The 13,699-nt window shown below is 39.5% G+C and overlaps 1 pseudogene; it reads right to left on the bottom strand.

The window, feature by feature from the left end:
- Nucleotides 1-8,771: 8,771 nt before the first annotated feature.
- On the bottom strand, nt 8,772-9,815 carry LOC105807554 (annotated as a pseudogene).
- Nucleotides 9,816-13,699: the final 3,884 nt, after the last annotated feature.

Below are 13,699 nucleotides of genomic sequence, written 5' to 3'. Positions count from 1 at the left end.
AGTAACAAGATAAATAAGGAAATTCAGAATGAAGAGTGTATTTAATTTAAAATTAAAGGAATTCTATTTTAATTATAGTCTATGTATATTCAAGCCATCTAACCTGTGGACACAAACAGGGCCATACTCAAAATATTAAACCTTATTTTCTTTTCCATTCCTTTATATTTCCATATAAAACAGTTATAGTTTCCATTTCTGGTATTATATATTTAGGTTGACCTAGACCAACCTCTCTATTGAGAATAATAATAAAAAATGGACAAATTTTTGAAAATCCATTTAAAGATATAAGAGAACTAATAAGATAATGAGAATTTTAAAGGCCAAAGTCTAGAAAAAGAGAGAAGTCATGAGAGGTGAATGTAGCATTCGGGGGCCAACTTCACCCTCAATTCACTTGACAATTTCAAAAGCAAAAAGAGTAGCTGAAAGTCTAAAAACTGAGCAGAGTTTTTGACCATCTCAGGAGAGTGAAAGGACAAAAATTATAGTTTAGGGCTCTCCAGGGAGGATGGGATTTTGGTAAAGATCCCTTACACTAGGAGTAAGGATGGCCTGGAAATAGACCATACCACAAAGACTGAAGTCTTCATATCAACTTAGTCTTTGAAAAATTTAAGGTGACCTACCTGTACCCTAACCTCCTATCATGGCAAAATAATTTATCCCTGAAGGAAAATATAATAATCTAGAACCTCAAGTTATTTTGACAATTTTTAATACACAACTTCCAGCAGTTAATCCCAAATTAACTGGCATACAAAAAAGATTGACTGAAAACCAGAAAAAAAGGCTGATAAAAAAATTGGAAACATAGGAGACCTAAATATTAGAAAAAAAAGTTGTCAGACACAGAAATTTAAATAAATATGGTTAATGTATTCAAAAATTAAATGACAGAATGGAGAATTTCAACATAGAATCCACAATTATTTTTAAAATAACCAATGGGAAATTCTAGAACTTAAAAATTTTTAAAAAATGGAAATTAAGATCTCAGTGAATACATTTAAAATCAAATCATACAAAGCTAAAGAAAGAATTGATAAATTGGAAGATGAGGCAGAAGAAATTATTCAAACTAAATCACAGAAAAAAAGGATGAAAAACACAGGAAAAAAATGAGATACACAATACATGAAAAGATCTAGTGTACATGAAATTTGAGTCTCAGAAGAGGAAGAGCAAAAAGATAAGGCTAAAGCATTTTGAAGAGATAACGGGCAATCATTTTTTACAGTTGATGAATGACATCAAGCCTCTAATTTAACAAGGGCTGCAACTGCAAGCAAGATAATACAAAGGAAACTACATATAGGCATAGTGTTGAAAATTAAAGACAAATAAAAATATATTAAAAGCAGTCAGAAAATGTGGCCCACTCCTAATAGGATGGAGTAGTTCATAAAAAGCCAGAGGCACCAAACAAATAACTAGAAAATCCAGATAAACCATGTATTAAAGTCATCAGAAGGTCATAAAAGTAAGGATTTGAAGAAAAATTTCAAAGAGGGGAGATCTCTCAGAAGGGAGCTGAGGATCTACAGCTATTTCTAGAGGTATTTGTTGGTTCTGGGCACTGCCAGGGTGAGAAAACCAGCCTTGTCCCCTGATGGAAGGATTCTGTTGAGAAACAGAGAGGGGGAAAAAAAGAGATTTTCATGAAGCTAGAGTGATAAAAGATTTGAGGTTTATAAAATGGATTGTAGACCTAAATGTAGATCTAAAACTATATTCTTTTTAAAAAGCTCACTGTGATTTATTTTTTGCTTTTTATTATTAGTCTTTTATATTGTTTTTAAGTGACAAAAATTACATATAGTTATGGTGTACAAGGTGATGTTTTGATATATGTATACATTGTGATAAAACTATAATTATTCTAGAAAAACACATAGGAGAAAATCATCTCATACTGAAGGCATGTCTTCTTAGAAATCACACAAAATGCACAAGCCATAAAAGAAGAAACATGGTAAGTTTGATTTCACCAAAATTAAAACTTCTGAGGAGGAAAAAGATGGCTGACTAGAGACATCGGTTACTAGATTGTCTCAGAAAGAAGGAAAAGTTTGAGATGAAAAAAAACATAGCTCAGGTATAATTCTGAGGGAAAAGTGGCAGAACCTACCAGAGACTCCATGAGAAGAAGTGTGGAGCAGAACAAGAAGGAGCAAGATATTAGCAGAAATCAACCCCTGAGAAACTTGGAGCCCTGTGGAAAGAGTAGGTGGGGGGTTTGTTTCTTCTTCCCTCACACCTCTGGAAGTCATCAAGCTCTGGATCTGCTGGAGAGCTTCTCTACCCTCATGAGCTCAAAAGCTGTTGCTGCCATTGAACTGGGAGCTTCTTGGGGACAAAGCACCAGGCTGCCAGCCCCCTCAGGATTGCTTCCCGTAACCATAGCCCTGAGCCGAGACTGTGGGCACCATACTGCTTCTCCACCCATTGTGTGCCTTTGTCTTCCCCAGGGAGCTTCAGCCCTTCAGTTGTCATGTCACTTGTTCCCATACAAACATTTCCCAACTGTGGCCCAGACTGCAGGAGCCACAGGGCCCAGTGGGTACCAAGGGATCTGTGTGATCCCAGAGCCTGGACTTTCCAGGAGGGCTGCCTTCCAGGGAGAGGGACAGAGATGGCCAGAGTGCCAGCTCTCCTCCATTCAGACTCATTTCCTTCCCTTCCCCCTCCACCCACTTCTGCTGAGTGGCAAAGGTGCCCCAAGGGACAATTGAGCCCGGCTCACAGGAGCAGTTGCTTCCCCTCTGTTGGCATACACACCACACCAAGGCTTCCACAGAGAATGGGGCTCACACCTTTCCTCTTAAAGACCTGCAGTGGACCAAGGGGTGCTCGTACTCTGAGCTCCCTGCCCACTGCCCCTCCCTGGTGCAGCTCACCCGGCTACTTCATCAGAGCAGGGTATACCCCAAAGTGGATGGACATCAAACCTGCTTGAGCACCCCATGGGCAACTCAGAACCAGCACACTTCTCCCTGGCACAGACAGGGATTGAACTTAGGAGACCTGGGGACAGCCCCGCAGGCCAGATCCCATATCCCCAGAACTCAATTGTGTTACTTGGGTGCATGGAGTGAAGGTTTGTGAACTAATCTCAGAAGGCAAGGGAGCCTGTGTGGGCAGAACTGAAAGGAGAATGCAGTGTGGATCTGAGCCCCAGCACACTTGTGGAGCACCCCTCCCCCCACAGGAAAATTGCACTTTCAGTCCAAGGCAGAATCTTGGGCAGGGAAGCTCCCAGCCCGTGGTGCCACTGTCAGTGAGCTCAAAGAGTTTGGACTTCTGTTCATGGCTAGACACTGGAAGGAGACCTCAGGGGAGGGGAGGGGGGAGAAGAGTGAAACCCACTCCCAACAGAAAGACTGTGAATCTGATGGCCCCTCCCCCATAAGCAGACCGTCCAGCTTGATGAGGCTACTTTAGCCCCTCCCTGGTGGCTTTCCCCAGTGGCCAGGGAATCTGCCCTCTGCCAAGACAGCTCTTGTGCCTACCTTTTTGGAGACAGAAAGCAGATTCACTCAGACCCATCCCCACCCAGCCTCACTCCTCCACCCACGTCTGCTGTAGTAAAGAATAAGGGGTCCCCTGGGAGCTCCATGGCCCTGTCTACCTCCTGGAACATTCCAGTGCTTCACCTGAGGACCTAGAGCCAGTCACAAATCCCAAAAAACAACATTGCAGCTGGCTCTTTCTGGCAAGCACCACCTACTGGCAGGGAGGACAACTTATACAGTCCTTTCCTTATAGCATTTACTAATTCAGTCATATAGGACATGGTTGGCTCTTACCCACAGCACCACCTACTGTCTCAGAGATTAAACTGGGCATCCCAATATAATTCACACTGTTAAGAAGACCACGGGGCTGGAGAAAGAGAAAGGATCTCAAAGACCTCCATGTTCCCTCATCAAGAGATGGGGAACACACAAAGTATACCACCCCTACAGCCTACAAATAACTAGCAACTGAGAAAAACATCACACTAAGGATATCCATAACCGAGGTATCTATCCAGAGCCTACACCCCCATCAAAGTACCCACAAGCAAAGCCAAAGATCCTTACCCAATATATGCAACAGGCACATCCTTAAGAGTGAGAGGGGCACAGGAAGCCCCATCTAAACAAAAGAAAATCCAAAACAGGAAGTGACAACTGCTCCAGATAAGAAGGAATCAATGCAAGAACTCCAGAAGTATGAAAAATTAGAGTGCAAGGATACTCTCAAAGGAGCACACCAGCTCTCTATCAATGAATCCCCATCAAAATGAAACTATTGAAATGACAGATAAAGAATTCCAAGTATGGATTGTAAGGAAGTTCAATGAAATTCATGAGAAAATGGAAAACCAATTCAAAGAAACAAGAAAAACAATTCAGGAAATGAGTGAAAATGTACTAAAGAGAGAGATGTATTTAAAAAAAAAAACAAATAGAACTGCTGGAAATGAAAATTTCATTTAAGGAAATACAAAACACAGTGGAAAGCTTTAGGAATAGACTAGACCAGGAAGAAGAAAGAATTTTAGAACTTGCAGATAGCTCTTTTGAATGAACCCAGTCAGTCAAAAATAAAGAACAAAAAATCAAAAAGAACAAAGTCTATAAGAAATATGAAATTATGTAAAATGGCCAAATATAAGAATCATAGGCATCCCTGAGGGTAAAGAAGAAATAGCACAAGGTCTGGGTAATGTATTTGAGGGAATAATTGAGGAAAACTCCCCTGGTCTTGCTAGAAATCTAGATATCCAGGTACAAAAAGCTCAAAGGACCCTTGGGAGATTCATCACAAAGAGGCAATCACCATGACACAGCCATCAGACTGGCCAAACTAAACATGAAAGAGGCATTCCTATAAGCCGTAAAGCAAAAGCAATAAGTAACTTACAAAGGAAAACCCATCAGGCTAACTGCAGACTTCTCAATTGAGACCTTATAAGCCAGAAAGGATTGGGGCTCCATCTTCAGTCTTCTTAAACAGAACACCTGCTAGGCAACAATTTTGTATCCTGCAAAACTAAGTTTCACATATAAAGGACAAATAAAGATTTTTCCAGACAAGCAAACACTGAGGGAATTTGTCATGACCAGGCCTGACCTGCAGGAAATATGCAGAACTCCATTAAACATGGATCAGCATAATAGACACCCATCAGTGTAAAACCACCCAAAAGCTAAAGCTCACAGCTCATATAAAACAATAGCACAAGAGGGAAAACAAAGCAATAAGGTATTACCCAAACAGGATGAACAGAATAGCATCCCACATATCAATTCTATCAATCAACATGAACAGTCTGAATTCACCACTGAAGAGACATAGGCTGGCTGAATGGATGAAAAAACATAATCTAAGTATCTTCTGTCTCCAGGAAACACAAATAATCCACAAGGACTCACACAGACTCAAGGGGATGGGATGGAATAAAATATTCCATACAATAGAAACCAAAAGAGAGCAGGTATAGCCATTCTCATATCAGATAAAATTGACTTTAAGTCAACAATGGTAAAGAAAGACAAAGATATTCATTATATAATAGTAAAGGAGATGATTCAAGAAGACATAACAATGCTGAATATATATGCAACTAACACAGGAGCTCCCAGATTCATAAAGCAAATTCTACTAGATCTAAGCAAAAAGCTGAATAGTCACATTATAATTGCTAGGGACTTCAGCACCACACTGACAAAGCTGGACAAATCACTGAAGCAGCAAATAAATAAACAAACACTGGACTTAAACCTTAAATGTGACTCTAAAACAAATGAACCTAACAGATATTTACAGAACATTCTACTCAAAAACTACTGAATATACATTCCTATCAGCACATGGAACATTCTCCAACATTGATCATATCTTAGGCCACAAAACATGTCTCAACAAATTAAAAAAAAATAGAAGTCATACCATGTATTTTCTCAGACCACAGTGGAATAAAACTAGAAATCAATTCCAAGAGAAACACTCAAATCTACATAAAATCATGGAAACTAAACAACCTGATGCTGAACAATCATTGGGTCAATAATGAAATTAAGACGGAAGTCAAAAGATTCCTTGAACTAAACAACAAAGGGGACACAAGCTATCAAATCTATGGGATTCAGCAAAAGCAATCCTAAGGGGAAAATTCATAGCCTCAAATGCCCATATCAAAAAGACAGAAAGATCACAAAAGTAACAACCTAATGTCACTCTCAAGGAACTAGAAAAGGAAGAGCAAACCAAACCCAAAGCCATCAGAAGAAAAGAAATAACAAAGCTCAGAGCAGAAGGAAATGAAATGGAAAAAAAATACAAAGGATCAATGAAACAGTTGTTCTTTGAAAAGATAAACAAAAATCAACAAACCTCTTGCTAGATTAACCAGGAATAAAAGAGAAAAAACCAAATAAGCTCAATCAGAAATTAAAAAGCCAGTATTGCAACTGACATCACAGAAATGAAAATATAATTTGTGAATACTATGAAAATACCTACGTACATAAACTCAAAATTGTAGAGGAAATGGACAAATTCCTGGAAACACACAACCTCCCAAGACTCAATAAAGAAGAAATTAGAACTCCTGAACAGACCAATAATAAGCAGCAAGATCAAAGCAGTAATTTAAAAAATCTCCCAACAAAAAAAGCCCTGGACTAGATGTATTCACAGCTGAATTTTACTAGACCTATTAAGAAGAGCTGGTACCCACACTGCATAAATCATTCCATAACATAGAGGAGGGAATCCTCCCCAACTCATTCTATGAAGTCAGTATCACCTTGATACCAAAGCCAGGAACGAACACAACAAAAAAAGAAAACTACAGACCAATATCCCTTAAGAATATAGATGTAAAACTTCTGCTCTTCAAAATATACTGCTAAGAAAAGAAAAGGCAAGGCAAAAACTTGGAGAAACTATTGTAATCCATACATCTCACTAGTACTTCTTAAACTTGATAATAAGGAGACAAACAACCAAACAATAAATAGGCAAAATATTTGAAGAGACTTCACAATAAAAGATATACAAATGGCACATGAAAAGATGATCAAAATAATTTGTCAACAGGAATATGTAATTTAAAACCACAATGAAATATCTTTACACACCCACTAATCTTGAAGTTTTACAAAATGCTCATAGCAAGTGTTGGTGAGGATGTGAAGAAATTGGATCTTTCAAACATGGCTGGTGGAAATGTAAAATGATCAAATCACTTTGGAAAGCAGTTTGGAAAGTTCTTGTCAAGTTAGATATACACCTACAATATGTCCTGATATCCCCACTCCTATGTATTTATCCAAAAGGAATAAAATCATATGTCAAGATGTTGGTACTTTGAGATGGGAGTCTGCCAACCTCCTTGTTTGCTGGCAAATTAGTAAACTCCTCTTTCCTTCTCCTCAAACCATTTGTCCTCATTCTGCTCATGTGGCCTCGGGAACAAGTGCCAAATTTTTGGTAACAGAATTTGGCATCCTTGGGTGGGGTCCTCGGCACCCTGTAGGAACGGCACCCTGTAATTGCTGGAGGAAGCAAGGAACAGCCCTGGGACAAGCTGTGGGTCCTCAATGGAAGGAATGGCTTCTTTTCGAGGTAAGAGAGTATGGAATAGTCCCAGCAACTGCTGGAGTGTGTTTTAGCTGTGGGGAACTCCCATCTCTTTCTCCCCAAATTAAACCATATCCCCACAACCTTAACTGAGTTGAGGAGAAGGAAACAGATTTGGGAAGCATAGTGACAGCCACAGCCATTTGTAAGTAAAGCTCCCCAGGACACGGAGACCCTGTTTCCACCCACGAGAGGGGGTGGGGCGTGGGTTTCAGATCTCCCTGTTGGATTTGTTTTGAGGCCCCAATTTGAGGTTGGAAGTCAAGAGGTTGAGTGAAACTAGGGAGCCTGTTTTGGATTGAGCTCATTTGGTTCTCAGGGAACCAGGGGGAATTGGGAGTTGTTGGTTCTTTTGTCTGAGAGAATTTGGTTCTTGGTTTGTTTGCTTTTGGATTAGGAGAAGCTGATTCTCAATTGAGAATTTGGTTCTTGTTTTGTAGTTTCCATTTGGTCAGTCGTGGCATTTTATGTTGGGGACTTCCTGTATTGTCTGTGTTTGTTTGTAAAGTTTTCAAGCAACACAGGAAAGCTCAATCTCAAAGTCCCTTGGGAAAAACTTTTTGCTGAATGGTTAACTTATAGCTACGAACCTATGTGTAAAGAGAATGGTGTTATTGTAATCCAATGTACACACTGGAGTGTGAGGGGAAGCAGCCGTTAAATGAAAATTCCTATTTGATTGATAGGACTTGGCATTTTAGACTGTGTTGGGAATTCCCTATATTGTGTTTGGTTGTTTGTGAGTTTTTGTCTAAAGATTATTGTGATATCACTTGTCTGGAGTGTGAGGAAAAGCGGTGGTTGATGGCCTGTGGTTTATGCTGAGCTGTTAGATTTTTTTTTGATGTTTTCACAATATTTATTAAGACAAATTTATAAATTGAAAGACTCAGAGGCACACAGTTTAAAAAGCCAATATTATGGGAATAATGAAGTCAACACAGAAAAGTAAGAAGATATGAACAGTTACAACCAATACAATATCTTTTTTAAAAGCCACATTCCCCCAGTGAACACATCATAGCAATCATCCTTCAAAATCACCGCGATAGAAAGTTACTTCCTTCAAAGAAAAATAATTCTTTCCACCTACCAAGCCTAGAAAATCTTATTTACAATGAACTGTCCTGTATTTCATCAGTATTAGTCAACATGGCTTCTTCTATTCTGCCATTAGAAGTATGGAAAATTTTATATTAATAACTATTGTATTTAAAAATGCACATAATATTTAAATTTGTTCTTCATTGAGAGCAACTGAATATATAAATATATACTTAATCAAATCTCAATACAAATGCTTTATAGTGTTGAAGACATTTTGTGGGGAAAGGTGTATGGGAAGAGGTATATTTAGAATTATGTTGTTTCTGAAGGATTACTAGGCCAATAAGTCTGATAAAATTCAAGGTGGTCACAAAAACAGGTCTTTGTTAATGAAGAGTTTAATTTTTTTTCTGTTTTAACTAGATACACTGGGCTTCCTCAGTCAACCTTCACCACACTGTATATTTTGGTAACAAACCAAAAGCGTGCAAAGAAGCCAATTGTTCCTGTAAAAACAAAGATGACCAAAACCATTATCGTGGTATAACCAAAGTACAGAATTGTACTTGCTGTTCCTGTGATTTGTAGTTTTGAAAAGAAATAGCATATTGCATATTTTAAGAAGCAAACTGCAGTAAAGCCACTGGCAAGGAAGGAACGCCATTGCCAATGATAATCCTCCACACATAGGTGGAAATAGCAAAGTAGTATAGTTGCTTCAGAACACGTAATAACCAAAATGATAAACACCAGAAACAGGAAGCCAAACATGTTATACATCTGGTACGACAAAATACTATTCAGAAGGAAGAAAATTTGTATAAAGATGCAGCCAAAGGGCAAAATCCCTCCTATGATAATACCAGTCAAGGGCTTTGTATAGAATGACTGTTCAGGAATCTGACGTGGAATCTGATTCGTTCATACTGGGTGTTCAATGGCCTTCTTCTTAAAACCAAAATATGTACCAGTAAAGTATGCACCACATTTGTCTGAGGCACAGATACGCAGAACCAAAGGGCCAATATGGCAACTAATGTTCCAAAAGGAATAGCTATTGAAGATCCTTCTCCCCAGAGGATCAGATTCATTATAAATAAGTCAGCAAATACAGTTCCAGGACAAACAAATGATATCAATCAGCTCTTGGTTCTTTTAAAATTCAGAGTTCAAATGGTCAACCTGCCACTATAAATTGTTGAGTCTCAAGCTCTCTGCTTGAGATAAACTCATTGTTTATGGTATACAAAATGATCTGTGCTTGTATGATTTTTGATAAATGAGGTCCTCCCGCCCCTGCTGGGACCCCCACAGCTGGCCAGGGCAAGGCTCGAGGAGGGGCCCCAGCGCAGGGGTGGACCTGGCAGGAAGGAGGACCGGCACATGTGGCCTGCCACTGAGTGGCGTGCAGCAAGAGGGAAGAAATGCCTGCCTCTGCCACCATTTTGGCACTGTGGGAGGGGCGTCACCTGAACTAACTCTTCAATCCCACGCCCAGTAAATTATGACTCAGGATTCGTAGTGGTCTCTCCTGGCAACAAACTCAATTTGGGCCAGAGGAAACCCATAGCCAGGGCGGGCAATTTGCAGCAACATCAGATGGGGGCTTGAACGTGCAAGAACAACTGGCAGAGTCCTTTGAGACAGTCAAAAGGAATGGGCAAAAAACCACCCCAGACTAACTTTTTGTAAAGAAGGACCTTGAAAGGAACATGGCCCAAAAGTTACAGAAGCCTCCAGGTAGCAAGAACCCCCCAGGAGAGAAAATGTTTTCTTAAGTCCAGGACTCAGACTGCAAAGAAGGGTGCTGGAGCCCCCTGCCTCCAAATATCCCCACAGGAGCCCTGGGAAAAATTTTCAGTGGGGATTTGATTGGTGCCAACCTGTGTGGATGGAAGCAGTCTGGTGTGTGTGGGGAGGTCCCTTCCCCTGGCTCCAGTCCTGACCCCTGGCACCAGCTGCACCTGGCCAGACAGGGAGCGGTTGCGGAGGGGCCAGGCAGCAGTGAGGCAGCGTAGGCAAGTGGCTGAGGGACTTGAATGGTGCTCAGTTACATTTAAATGACAGCATCCTAGGACCATGTTGCCTCATGGGTTTAAAAGGGCTCTCCTGCTCTGTTTGATAGAAGCTTAGCAGGCGACTTGCAGAACCTGCAATCAGACAGGTTTGTAAACTTGTATTAGCTTATCTGGGGTTCCTAGGAATGGCAACTGGATCCCAGACTTTGGACTGATGGTGAAGCCCTTGTACGGAGAAAAACAAGAAGTGAACCTTAGACAAACATCCAAACTATAGCATCTTCTAATTCCATTTGTGTGAAATTCTAGAGTATAGAAATATAACATATAGTGTCAGAAAGCAGATCAGGGATTGCCTGGGGCCACAAATCAAGGGAGTTTACTGAAAGGGGAATGAGAAACTTTTTATAGAGTGGTAGACATATTTTATATTTTACACGTGTTGTCAAAATTCATCACACTGTGTGCTTAAAATGGGTTCATTTTATTGCTTTCTAATTTTACTTCCACGAAGTTTGTTTTTTAAAATCTACATCAAAATGTAACTTTTCAACCAATTGTATTGGCAGTAAATTCAAAACCGTGACCACACACTCTGTTGGTGAGCCTGCGGAGGAAAGGACATTCTTATATTGCTTGGGGTATAAAAAAATGGTTTAATCCTTATGGAGGGGAATCTTACGCCTCTTGATAGAATATTCTCAGAATATGTCAAATTCCTGCCAAAAATGCATTAAGTGAATCTAATCATGTGAAGACATCCGACAAACTTAAATTCAGTGACATTCAATTGACTTGAACTCCTAAAAAGTGTCAATGTTAATGATGAAGAAAGATAGGATAGTTTCAGGTGAAAGGAGACTAAAGAGACACGGCAACTAAATGCAATGTGTGATCGTACATCAGATCCTGGAACAGAAAAAACATCACTGCAAAATAATGCGACAACAAGTAAAATCTGAATCATAATAAAATAATGAGACAGCTGGTAAAATCTGAATATGAACTGTATGTTAGATAATATTATATCAGTGTTAACTTCCTGAATATTTTAGTATGCTATTTTTATGTAGGAAAAAAGTCCTTGTTAGGATATATACATTGAAATGGGAGTAAAGGATAATGATATCAGCAACTTACTGTCAAATGTTTCAGCAACAATAATTAGAAAGTAGCAAAAATGGCAAAACATTAATGATTGTTGGTTCCGAGCAAATGATATATATTTTTGCAAATTTTTAAAAGCTTGATAATTCTTTTAAGTTACAAATTTAGAATAAATAAATAAAACAGATCTTTAAATAGCTGTGTCTCAATCACCAAACCTAAGAAGGAAAGCCAAAATGAGAAAGCAGAGGATTTTTTTGCCTTGGGCTCCTGGAACTGAGTAGGCCCCCTGGGTTCTTGGAAAATACTTCAAAATGGATTTCTAACTTGGGGTGGTCCAGCAGCCCAGAATGTAGCCTGGGTGGTGAGGGGGCAAGAGGGTGCAGGTGTGATGATAAAGGCAGGAGGTCAGGGTTTCCACAGCTGTGCCCCTGCTCTGCCCCTTTGCCTCTCTAATTCAAAGGGCCATGAACAGTCTCTTGCAATTTTGGTAACATCAGAAAATGCGCACAGTTATAACAGCAAGGGATGTTGGTGGCTGCAATGATTTTCTGGGAAAAAGAAGTTGTCCCAGAATTTACCTTGGAGCTCGGGTGGGCAACTTCTTTAGTATGGAATGCCACTCTAAGATTATTAGAGTCACTGTCAGGTCATTATGGTCTGCAGTGCCCCAAGAAGGAAGACAAAGAAAGGAGGGAAGTCTGAAGAAAAGGGAAGGAAGGAGACGGCGACAAGAGGACAAGAGGGGAAAAGTAGTGCCCGGCACCAGGAATAAGCCCGTGTGCCCCAGCACCACCCAGCTGGCCCCCGAGGGTGCTTGCAGGAAGTGGCTCCCTCTGCTCTTATCCCTCCCACAAACCTCAGTCCTGAGGGTCCCCTGAAATACAGGGCCTGTCCACTTCATTAAGGAGATGTTGATATTTTTTCCCAAGTCAAAGAAATTTGAACTGATGATCTAGGCAAACATTCACTACTCTTAAATTTTTATAATTCTTTGGTCTAGTTTTCTAAGTTGTCTCATGCTTCCCTGTATTTTAACTTTATCCATGCTTTATCTCCCTCACCAAATTGTAAATCTATTATAGCCTGAGTACAGAATATAGCCATTTTTATATTCTGTTACAAAGTTTAGTACAATGCATAACAATTCACACTCAATAAATATTTGTTGAGGGAACAAATTTTAAAGACAAACAAAAAACAGGCTATCAATATTTTCCTTTGACATATTGTATACTAGAGCCCTCTAGTGTGCAAAAACATCTGTCTACAGGAACCCAGACTAACAGGAATTGGAACAAATTGCCAGGGGAATGATCTTTCTGACTCACTCCTTTAATTCAAGGTCCTTTTCTTTTCTTATTGCCTTGATTGATTCTTCTGAGGGGAAAGGCCAATTTTAGAAAATTAGAGCAGATTCATTCTCCATGACTGCAGTGTTGATGTGTGCTTCAGCCTCCTTCCAAAATGCCTTTTCTTTCACCCCAAAAATGGAGGATAAAAGTGTTCCATTAATTCTAAGATATACTTTTTTCACATTTTAATATTTCTGAGATCAAACTGCAACTTAAAGTTGATGCTCTCACTATTACTCTCAGCTATGCCATATCATGGCATGACTATCCTTTCCCACACATACGCAAACTCCATTACAGAACTTCTCAGTCTCACATCAGTTCAGTAACAGGCATTTTGGGGGTCATTTTTGTTGAATTTAACTGTCATTGAAATATTTTTAAAAAGATATATTATGAAGACCACACTATATGTTATAATTAGGCATTAAAACACAAAGCAATTGTATGTGCAAAAAGGCAGGAAAATTTGCAGTAGGATGTAAATTGATTAGTGTAAACTGATTATATTTTGGAAGAATTTCCAGATTATAT

This window comes from Propithecus coquereli, unplaced genomic scaffold (genome assembly GCF_000956105.1).
Source record: "Propithecus coquereli isolate 6110/MARCELLA unplaced genomic scaffold, Pcoq_1.0 Scaffold16, whole genome shotgun sequence".
NCBI classification, from domain to species: Eukaryota; Metazoa; Chordata; class Mammalia; order Primates; family Indriidae; genus Propithecus; species Propithecus coquereli.
The sequence above is the reverse complement of the archived record's forward strand: the minus strand, read 5'-3'. Positions and strand labels throughout refer to the sequence as shown.